The sequence below is a fragment of the Lactuca virosa genome, chromosome 3 (assembly GCF_052849685.1).
Source record: "Lactuca virosa cultivar CGN04683 chromosome 3, Lactuca_virosa_CGN04683_v6, whole genome shotgun sequence".
Classification (NCBI taxonomy): domain Eukaryota; kingdom Viridiplantae; phylum Streptophyta; class Magnoliopsida; order Asterales; family Asteraceae; genus Lactuca; species Lactuca virosa.
The window spans coordinates 57,983,709-57,996,073 of NC_136428.1; positions in this window are offsets into that span (position 1 = coordinate 57,983,709).

Below are 12,365 nucleotides of genomic sequence, written 5' to 3' on the forward strand. Positions count from 1 at the left end.
TATTTGTCCGAAGGTCGTTTGTATCCTAGTTATATATTATGTATATGTATATAGGTATAAAAGTTCCTTATTTCATTCAGTTCAATACCTTCGGGTAGCAAAGGTATGCACATATGTTCATACATTCAAACAACATTACTAGTAATCTATAATAGGTATAGTTTACGGATATACTAATACTATTACTAGAACAGTGAAACATACAAAGAGTCAGTTCATACATGAGTCAATACTATACAGAGAGAACATAACATACAGATAGAAAATATTATGATGAGAAACAAACAATACTATACAGAGAGAACATACATACATGCTAGACAGGGAGAGAACACACAATACAGCTAGCACATACATATACTAGAACATTACTACAGTTATGTGAGCCACGTAACGGGGCATGGCACTACCTGTCATGACCGTTTTGTATCCAGAATCTCCTTAAGTGGGGAGCGTATGAGTTTGTGTATAGATCTATATTGGATTGACTATCCTACACCTCGCTGCTCGCTACAGTGGGACTTGCAAGTCAACGGGTGCCAAACGTCATTTCTTCCGACATCTTACATTGTCGCGTTCTATAGTCGGTAGCAGGGTACAGGCCGATCACATGGTACTTTAAATAACAATTGGTTTAAGGTAGTTAGTACAGCAGTAGTTACTTAATACAACACTACAGTACTATTTCATTTTCCCATTACATTCACTTTGTCATCTTCACACAATAAACAATAATGTAAAAACTATATTTTTGGTTATTGATAGTCAGATTTGGGAAAATACACACTCTTACAAGAGACACACACAGATACTAGATGCCTTGGTAGAAGGCTACTTTTAGTAGGAAACATAGGGTTTTCTAGGGGAGTTCAAACAATTACAAACTTGTACAACTTATATAATTACAGACTTACAAACACTTTCATACAAATACAGAGACTAATATACTTATGATCTCACCAACTTTAAAGCTGATAAACTCTTTCAAAATAACTTGTATTCTCAGGTCACCAGTAGACAGGTACCGAAGCCAGGTTTTGAGAAGATGGAGCTCGTTCAAGACTCATCTTTTATTTTGATTCATATTTTTTGGTGTCTATATAACTTGACAGAACACACTTGTATAAAATTATATTATTAATGCAATGGATGATGTTGTTGCTTGTTTACTACTATGCATTGTTGTGATACTGTACATGACGTCCTCCACCCCCGAACGATTCCGCCGTTCCGGTTTTGGGGTGTGACAATATGACCGACTGTGGATAATTTGAATAATATGTAAAACACAACATAAATATTCTGGAAGTCAAAACATGTAAAGGAAATAATAGTAAACGATTGACAAAAGATAGCAATACTTTACTCATAAATAAACACAACTTTTATTCATCATCAAATGTCAATTACACTTTACAAATTTCAAAACTATCTAACTACTAAAAGTAATATCATCCTTCAACCCTATGCTCCTTGCATGCTGGAGATGCTTAACCCTACCCAGTCCCTTCGTGAGGGGATCTGCCGGTTTCTCATCCGATGATACCCTCTTTGCCGCGAGGAGTCCTTCTTCTATTCGATGTCTGATGAAATTATATCTTTTGTCAATGTGTCTGGATCTCCTGTGATCCCTTGGTTCCTTTGCTAAGGTAATTGCACTTTCACTATCATAGAAAATCTCTATGGGCTCCTTTATAGCTAGTACAACTCCAATGTCTCCAATGAAGTTCTTTAGCCATATCGCCTCCTTTGCTGCTTCGCTTGCCGCTATATACTCTGATTCGCAAGTTGAATCAGCCACTGTATCCTACTTGGAACTTTTCCAAGAAATTACTCCTCCGTTTAAGGTAAAGACCCAGCCTGACTGAGAGTGGAAATTATCCCTATCAGTCTGGAAACTAGCATTACTATACCCTACAACTCTCAAGTCATCACTCCCACCGAGGGTAAGGACCCAGTCCTTAGTCCTCCACAGGTACTTGAGGATATTCTTTACCGCAGTCCAGTGAGTCTTACCAGGGTTCCCCTGATATCTGCTGACTATGCTCAATGAAAAGGCCACATCAGGACGAGTACACGTCATAGTATACATGATCGAGCCTACAACAGAAGCATAAGGTACTCGACTCATTTCTGCTATCTCAATCTCGGTACTCGGACTCTGAGTCTTACTCAATCTAGCGTTACTCTGGATGGGTAACTCTCCTTTCTTGGAATCTTGCATGTTGAACCTCTTCAGCACCTTATCCAAGTATGTACTCTGCGTAAGTCTAATTAGTCTTTTACTCCGGTATCTTAGAATCCTTATCCCTAGGATATAGGAAGCTTCTCCAAGGTCCTTCATAGCGAAACACTTCCCAAGCCAGGACTTCACTTCCTGCAGGGTTGGGATGTCATTTCCTATGAGTAGTATGTCATCCACATACAGTACCAAAAAGCTGACTATACTCCCACTAGCCTTGACATATACACAAGATTCATCTTCACTCCTCGAAAAGCCAAACTCTTTGACTTTCTCATCGAAGCAAAGATTCCATCTACGAGGTGCTTGTTTCAATCCATAGATGGCTTTCTCAAGCTTACACACTTTATTAGGTGCTGACAAAACCCTCTGGCTGATTCATGAAAACATCCTTAGCCAACTTTCCATTAAGGAAAAGCGGTTTTGACATCCATTTTCCATATTTCATAGTCATGAAATGCAGCTATGGCTAACAATACCCTAATAGACTTAATCTTGGCTACTGGTGAAAAGGTCTCATCATAATCAACTCCTGAAGTTTGAGAAAAGCCCTTTGCAACTAGTCGCACCTTATAAGTGTGTACATTACCATCCATGTCGGTCTTCTTCTTGAAGATCCATTTGCACCCAACTGTCTTACGACCTGGTACATTGTCAACCAAGTTCCAAAGTTGATTGTCATACATGGACTGTATCTAGTTGTCCATTCCCTCTTTCCATTTAGCAGACTCGGGGCCTGCCATGGCTTTTGCATAGTTGTTAGGTTCATCCAGACTTACCAGTGTCTCATCTTCCGCAGTAATATGGAAACCATAGTAATGCTCAGGTGCATTCCTAACTCTCGTGGAACGCCTTAGAGGTACAGACTCGTCAATTGGATCAACAGGAGTTTCCTCCTCAAGTTGACTGCTAGGGTTTGAGGTTCCTTCACCACTTGACTCTTGAATTTCTTCAAGGTCAATTTGCCTCCCACTGTTTCCTTGGCTTATGAACTCTCTCTCTTGAAAGACACCCTCCTTGCTACAAAGACCACATTCTCACTGGGTCTGTAGAAGAGGTAACCAAAGGATTTCTGTGGGTAACCGATGAAAATACACCTCTCACTTCGAGGTTCAAGCTTGTCGTGAGTCTCGCGTCTCACGAAAGCTTCGCAACCCGAAATCTTGATATGGGCTAGACTAGGAACTTTTCCAGTCCACATCTCGTGAGGTGTTTTGGCAACCTTCTTTGTAGGGACCAGATTAAGGATATGGGCGACAGTCTCTAAGGCATACCCCTAGAGTGAGATTGGTAGCGAAGCTCGACTCATCATGGAACGAACCATGTCCAACAAGGTTCGATTACGCCTCTCAGCTACACCATTCAACTGTGGTGTCCTGGGAGGTGACAATTGTGAGACAACCACACATTCCCTAAGATAGTCGAGGAACTCAGTACTAATATACTCACCACCGCGATCGGATTGAAGCATCTTAATGTTCCTGTCCAATTGATTCTCGACTTCCTGTTTAAAATCTTTAAACCTTTCGAAAGTCTCTGAGTTATGCTTGATTAAGTAGACATATCCATATCTACTATAATCATCTGTAAAAGTCACATAATAACGATTAGCATCCCTTGTGGCAGTTTTGAAGGGTCCACACACATCTGTGTGTACTAGATCCAACAAACCTTCACCCCTAGCACAAGAACCTGTGAAGGGTGACTTTGTCATTTTTCCAAGTAAGCATGATTCACAACTATCATCTGACTTTAGGTCAAATGACTCCAATACTCTATCCTTTTGCAGTTGGCCTATGCGTTTCTTGCTTACATGTCCAAGACGACAATGCCATAATGATGCTTTATCCAAGTTATTATCACTAGTAGAATCAACACACAACACATTATTTCCTAAATTATCTACAATAGATACAGCTTCATACACACCATCACAAGGTAATGCTTTAAAATAAAACACATTATTAAAGAAAGCATTTATTCCGCCAACTTCATTATCAAAAGAAAAGGTGAAACCTTGTTTGTACAAAGCATGAAAGGAAATAACATTTCTTGACATTTCTGGCGAGTAACAACATTTATTCAAATCTAAAGTAACCCCGCTACTTAGAAACAAAGTATAAACTCCAATCTTGGTGACAGGTGAAACTTTCCTATTCCCCATGATCAGGTTTATCTTTCCATGCTCCACATTCTCACTTCTTCTTAGTCCCTGCAAATCAGAACAAATATGAATACCACAACTGGTATCAAGGACCCAAGAGTTAGAATAGGGTGAGTTATTAGATAATATAGTGTAAATACCTGCATGGTTGGGTTTCACTTTCCCATCCTTCAAATCTTGCTGGTACTTTGGGCAGTTCCGCTTCCAGTGCGCCTTTTCATGGCAATAGAAGCATTCAGCCTCTTTTGGGTCAGAAGAAGGAGTGACGAAACCTTTCTTGGTTCCACTTGAAGAGGAGCCATCAAGGGTCTTACCATTGGTACCCTTCGAAGGGTTCTTCCTCTTTTTCCCTCTACCTTTCCCGATTTCCAGGACAGTTGCGGAGTTTTGAGTAGGAGTAGGATTGGTAACAACCGACTTACCTTTAAGACCACTTTCGGCGGTCTTCAAGAGTCCTTGAAGTTTGCTGAGGGTGACTTCTTCCTTATTCATGTGGTATGTCATGCGGAATTGATCATAACACGATGGTAAGGAGTGCAAAATGATATCTATTGCTAACTCCTCGGGGAAGTTCACATTCAGCTTCATTAAACGGTCCACATACCTTTGCATTTTCTGCATGTGGCCCGTGATAGGTTCACTATCCTTCATTCGGGTTGTTATCATGGAGGAGATGATTTCATATCGCTCTTGACGAGCACTCTGATGGTAGCGGTCCATCAAATCCTGGTGCATCTCAAAAGGATAGTAGTCCTCATAGGACTTTTGAAGCTCGGCTGTCATAGTGGCCATCATGATGCATGCCACTTTTGTAGCATCTCTTTCATGTGCCTCATATTCAGCAAGCTCCTCAGGAGTAGCAGTTTGCTCAGGCACCTTAAGCTCCTTGTCAAGAACATATTCTTTGTTCTCATACCGAGTGACCATCCTGATGTTCCTGATCCAATCTGTAAAGTTGGATCAATCAAAGATGACTCTCCCACAAAGGCTCATGAGAGAGAAGGATCCGGTAGGGTTTGAGCCAGAAGCAACATTGTTGGAAGACATCTGAAATGAAGAAAAGACAAGTTTAGTTTAGATATAAAGATAGTCCTTAATAAAACACCCAAATGTAATATTAAGGCTTGGATCCAATCACAATATATTATAACTTAGAAGAGGGATGTCGTAATCCAAGCTATAACATATTTGAAAGGTAGGTGAATGACGATTCACCAATTTCCACCATGAAAAACGAAATATATAAGTATTAGGTTTTATTTGGTTTTTAGAAACTCCTAGATTCTTTTGAGATCCATTGAACTTTTCCAATGGCATGTTTCAATCTCGAGTGTGCCCTTCATGTTTTGTGACTAGGATACCGAGGATCACAAAACAAGGTGTGAAGTAACCATGCAAATTACTTGGTACCCTTAATGTTTTTCACTTAATCGATGTGCCGGTTAACCATACGCGCTCCACCGACCTATGAAAAACCTTAAGTCACCCTTTTCCTACCTTGTTAAGTCCAAGTTAGTGTGTCGGTTAACCACACACGCTCCACTAACGACTTAATCAAAGTGCAAAGTGTAATTTCATGGGTTAGCACCTTATTTTCCTAAAGTAACTAAGATTGGGAATTTATAAAACATTTAGTCACTTTATAATAATCATTTTACTTTTAATGAGAATTTTTTACGTCATTGTCTTACCCGTTCGGCTAACGACCCTCCACCAGTCAAGGAAGCGGTGGGTGAGAGTGGACACCCATTAAGCTGCCATTTTATAGGCATCAACCTTATACCCCATTATAGCCGGCTTCGTGAATGAGGCCTACTGACGGTAAAACGATTTGATCTTATACATATATATATATATATATATATATATATATATATATATATATATATATATATATATATATATATATATATATATATATATATATTATTAACTTGTAATATTATAAAGTATAAGGGTTGAATTTTAACTTTTAAAATTCTAGGGATTGGAACTAAAGTTTATTAGATGACTTTACATGTTCCAAAACTTGAGGGAAAGTTTTATAACTTTACAAAACCTTTCAATTCATAACTTATGAGTTATTAAAATGAAGGCTCTTCATTTTTGTAACTTATGTATTCTTTTAATGGAATTAATACAAAGTGACTTTTGGTTATCCATAACTTGAGGACAAGTTATGGACTCCATTAAAACACATAAAGATCATGAATTAAGCATTAAACAAGTAATTCCTATGATCTATCAAGAACTCATAAGAACATGAATCAACATATCAAAATTTCAAGAACATATGAGCACATATAATCATGTAATTTTGATATTAGCCATTGAAAATGGATTAGAACAACCATTACACCATCTAAAGCAAGTTTTAAAACACCAAAACAGTTTAGGGTAATCTTTCTAGTCCATTTCCAGCAGCAAAACTCAAAAAACTGCATTCAGGGGTCCTACTCGTCGAGTGCAAGAACCTACTCGATGAGTAGGATGAGTTTGGTCATGGACTCGTCGAGTCCCCCCCGTGGACTCGGCGAGTTCATGCTGCAGAATGCATAAAAACGAGTTTTTTTCACAATTTTGCATCAAGTATCAAACAAACAAGCCTAGGCTCTGATACCACTGAAGGGTTTTGAGCATTCTAACACTCCTAAGTGTACATGCAACCCTAGAAAACCTTGGATCTATGTTTGTCTAAAAATACATGCAAAATACTTTTTGCAAGGTTCTTAATCCTATCTAGCATACATTGGGAACATTAATCATAAAAGATGGCTAGGATTACATACCTTGTAGTTGTTTTGATTCCTTGAAAACCTTGAGAGCCTAGCACCCCAAGTGTGATGCCTCAAATGTTTCACACAACACCAAATGCTCTTGGAATAAACTTTGAGAGAATTGTATAACACTTGAAATCGGCCTTGCCCTCTTGTCTCACTAGTGTAGCCGATTTTGGTAGATAACATGTTCTTTATATAGTGTGTTACATTTAGGGTTACACCATGTAAACCCTAATGTAACATGGCTCTTCATTTCCATGACCCATGGGTTTGTAACTCCCATGGAGCATCCATGGAGCATCCTATGGACCTTAGCCTAACTTGATAACCCATGGAGCCTTTAGCCCACTATACAAGTTATGGATGATTTACATAATCAACCCATATATTTAATTAGTCTTCTTTTGATCACTTAATTAATTCCAAATTAATCTTTGATCAATACTAACTAAATAATATTATTAATATATTATAACTTATAATATATTAATAAACCACAGGTGTTATTTCTCTCACTTAGTCTATCCAAATGCATGATGCCATGCAACCCAAATGGACCATGCCGGGTCGGGTCAAGTACATACCAGAAATAGTTATGGACTTAGACACCTTATCCAACACTATCTGACCAGCTGCAAGGAGCAAGTTACTTCTCAAAGATATATTTAAGGTACGGGTATAACCAGCTACGGGTCCAAGAAGAAGACATCCCCAAGACTACATTTCGAACCCGCTATGGACACTACGAATTCGTAGTGATGCCCTTCGGTCTAACAAATACGCCTGAGACATTTATGGACTGGATGAATCGAGTCTTCCGACCCTACCTCGACAACTTCGTTATTGTTTTTATCGAGGATATACTCGTTTATTCATGAAGTAAAGAAGAACATTGTCGACATCTGCGGAAGGTTCTGGAAACATTAAGGGCGGAGAATTTGTATACAAAGTTCTCCAAATGCGAGTTTTGGATTCGAAGGGTGGATTTTCTGGGCCACGTGGTCGGTGAGGAGGGAATACATGTGGACCCTTCCAAGGTCCAAGCAATTGAAGGTTAGGCAACCCCAAGAACCCTAACAGAGATCAGGCAATTCTTAGGCCGCGCTGGTTACTACAGGTGGCTCATACAGAATTTCTCTAAGATCGCCAAGCCGCTCACCGCCTTAACTCAAAAGGGTGTACCCTTTTTCTGGGAAAAGAAACAAGAGGCTTCTTTCGAAACCTTGAAACAAGCTTTATGCAGCGCCCCTGTCTTGTCTCTCCCAGAAGGGACAGAAGACTTCGTGGTTTATTGTGACGCATCCAATCAATGATTAGGCTGTGTACTCATGGACCGAATCTGAACCCAAAAATTTGGTGGGTTCAGAGACGTGGTTATGAATGAAGCCCACAAGACAAAGTACTCCGTCCACCCAGCTTCGGATAAAAAGTACTTGGATCTCAAACAACATTATTGGTGGCCGAATATGAAAGTCGAAGTTGCTAACTACGTAAGCAAGTGCCTAACGTGAGCCAAAGTAAAGGTAGAATACCAGAAGCCCTCGAGTCTATTACAGCAGCCAGAAATACCCGAGTGGAAGTGGGAACGGATAAACTGGGTAATCGTCGACCGATTAACCAAAACCGCCAACTTCCTACCAATAAAGGAAACCGATAAACTGGAGAAGTTAACCAAGACCTATATAAAAGAGATCGTGAGATTGCACGGCGTGCCAGTATCTATTATCTCTGACAGGGATAGTAGATTTACCTCTCGGTTTTGGTAGTCACTTCAGAGGTCATTAGGAACTCGGCTCGATATGAGTACTGCTTACCATCCCCAAAAAGATGGACAGAGTGAGAGGACCATCCAAACATTGGAGGATATCCTAAGGGCCTATGTGATAGATTTCGGCAAGGCATGGGATGCCCACTTGCCACTGATTGAATTCTCCTACAACAATAGCTATCACACAAGCATCAAGGTCGCTCCCTTTGAGGCCATATATGGACGAAAATACAGATCACCTCTCTGTTGGGCTAAGGTGGGAGGCACACAACTGGCGATAGGGAAAGTACCCAACAGCACTCTAACCGGTCCTGAAATCATTAGAGAAACAATTGAGAATATCGTCCAGATTAGGAAACGACTAAAAGCGTCTAGGGACAGACAAAAGAGCTACGCGGATAAAAGACGAAAGCCTCTGGAATTTCAAGTGGGTGATCGCGTACTGCTAAAAGTCTCTCCTTGGAAAGGGATGATACACTTTGGGAAGCGTGGAAAGCTGAACCCAAGATACATCGGACCGTTCGAAATCCTTGCTAGGATTGGTCCAGTGGCTTACAAGCTACAATTACCACCAGAGCTCAACAATGTACACCCTCTCTTTCATGTGTCAAACCTGAAGAAATGCCTATCTGACGAAACTCTCATTATCCCTCTTGATGAGATGGAAATAAATGAGAATCTCCATTTCGTTGAGGAACCAGTTGAAATTATGGATAGGGAGGTGAAACGAACAAAACAAAGTCGCATTCCCATTGTGAAAGTCCGATGGAGTGCTAAACGAGGACCTGAGTTCACCTGGGAACGCGGAGACCAAATGATGCAAAAGTACCCACATCTCTTCCCTAGTTCTTGAGAGCTGCATTAGAACAAATTTCGGGATGAAATTCCCTCTAATGGGGGATGATGTCACAACTAGCAAATTTAGGGTTGAGATTGTGATTCATGTACAAAAAATTCCTTGTGTAATTTTATTGCATTAGGTTCTTGAAATTCAGAAACGACAATTTTATTTGAGTACACATGTACATACACTAAGAATCAAGTCGTAGCATCCTCTTATAAGCCCAAGTTTAATATAATAGCTAAACATAAACAATTGTTGGGCCTGTGATTAGGAGTTCTCGACCTAAATACCCTAGGCCGAAAACCTTTTTCCTTAGGGCCTTATTGGACTGAAAACACTTTATTGGTCCAAATTAATCACAAAAGCCATACACACTTCAAAAACCGAAAACCCTTTAAGGATATAGGGTGTTTTCGGCCACCCTAGAACCGAGAACCCCACCCTTTGAGCTAAATGGTTCGATTCTTGCATAAGAAAAAAAATATATAAAAGAAAAGAATTTTCCAAGCCTTGACACCTCACCACTTTACCTCTTGTTGACCATCAATTAACCATGCATGGCAAGCTCTTACACTTCATGTCTCCATGCATGACCCTTAATAACCCATCAAACATTAACCAAGCCACTTTCCTTCTTATTTAAAGAGGTTTCAGCCGAAGAGTGGGCACCCCACTCTTGCCACTTGAATCATCTTGCTCATTACTCCCCTTACCACTCTAGAACAAAGTCAAGTCTTCAAGCATCATCACCACAAAATCGGTCCTAGGAAATTTTGGTAAGTTTCTTGCAAAACTCAAGTGATTTTATACATTTTAAAGTTAAGATCATCATGTTTACACACACCTTTTCTAGTGTGCTTAATCCTTAGAACACCACCCATTTTCGAGAAACCTCTTCAAGCTCAAAGCTAGGCTCGAAATCTTCTTCACCTTTCCTCCTACCTCCCGAAATACTAAGGTGAGCATCATACCCCCATGTTTTCGTGTTTTTCATGCTTTTCGGGGGGGGGGGGGGGGGGGGGGGGGAATACAAGTCAAGTTTCGTTTATCCATTGAATATTTACATGCACCAACTTGTTTGTGGAATGATTTGTGCATTTGATGTCTAAAACTTCATGCTTACACACTTAAAAATCGTGTTTTATAAACTTATTATAAGTTAAATTGCGTTTGTCTGTTGGACAATTTCATGCACTATGATTATATGATGAACATGGAACATATTTGTATAAAAAGGTTAATATCGTATATTAACTACATAGGTGTTAAACAAAACTACAAAGTTTGATATTTTTCTTTTATAAATAATTTTTTTAGTAAAATAGTTGTAGACTCGTCATCACTATTTTTGGATGGTTTAAAAACCCAAGAAAACAATGTTATGTTTACTACTAGACATAACTATTATTAACTACTTATATAAAGTTTTATAACTAGTTTTCATAGATTTCAAGACAAACTGTTGACAAAATAATTTGTGTATCACAGAAAACACGTAATAAAACGTGTATCATGAAACTGTTTGTTGGTGCATGGAAATGCTCCACAAATAATGAGTGTTTATTTGGTTGTATTTTCCCTTTATTGTATTTATGGTGTAAATACTCTCCCTCCTATATAAAGGGAGAGTTGGTCATGTATTACTTTAGCTAGCTTATTTTCCTTAGGATTACTATTGCACTTTTCTAGCATGTAATCTCTAGAGAGAGAAAGTTGGTGGGTTCTCCCACCCAGGGAGAGTTTCTCTCCCACCATGTTCTTCATGAAATATATTATTCTCTCTTTGTTCTTGGTCTTTTTTATGAACTCATAATATGTTCTTCGTGTTCATACTTCCAAAAACACGATTAATCTCGAGATATCTTTCTTCCGCACTCAGCGTTCGTTATAAAAATGGGTCTCAACAATTGGTATCAGAGCCAAAGTGGTTGCTTTTTGAAAACGGAACTCTGATTTTTCAAAGAGCCTTCTATACCACTAAAGCTCATTTCTTCAAACACAAAAAAAAAAACAATTTCAAATGGCACAATCATTATCTCTGAATGTTTCCAACAGTGTTGGTGGTTCTAACCGACCCCAATACTAGTCGCAAATGAATATCATCACTGGTCACAAAGAATGGAAAGGTACTTGAGAAGACTGGGTAGAGATGTATGGCGATCCGTAGAAGAAGGACCACATGTTCCAGTCCTTACACCAGTCTAAACTGACGGCGTTGCAACCAGGCTAGGAGGAGGTCAACCAGCCATGAGCCGTCCCACCAAGGATGATCTCGATAAAATGGAAAATGATGTTGTTGCCTTTTATGAAATCTCCTGCGGAGTTGCTCCTGACAACTTCGATATTATCATAAATTGCAAATCAGCAAAAGAAATCTGGGATGTTCTCAAGAACCTGTACTAAGGCTCAGAACAAGCACAAGACAAGAAGCTTACTACCGCACTCAACGAGTTCAACAACTTCAAAGCACATACTGGCGAAAGTTTGGAAGATTCCTTCAAAAGGTTCAACCTGATAGTCACCAAGTTATCCAATGCGGGCACCATCCGCAGTAACCATGAAACCAA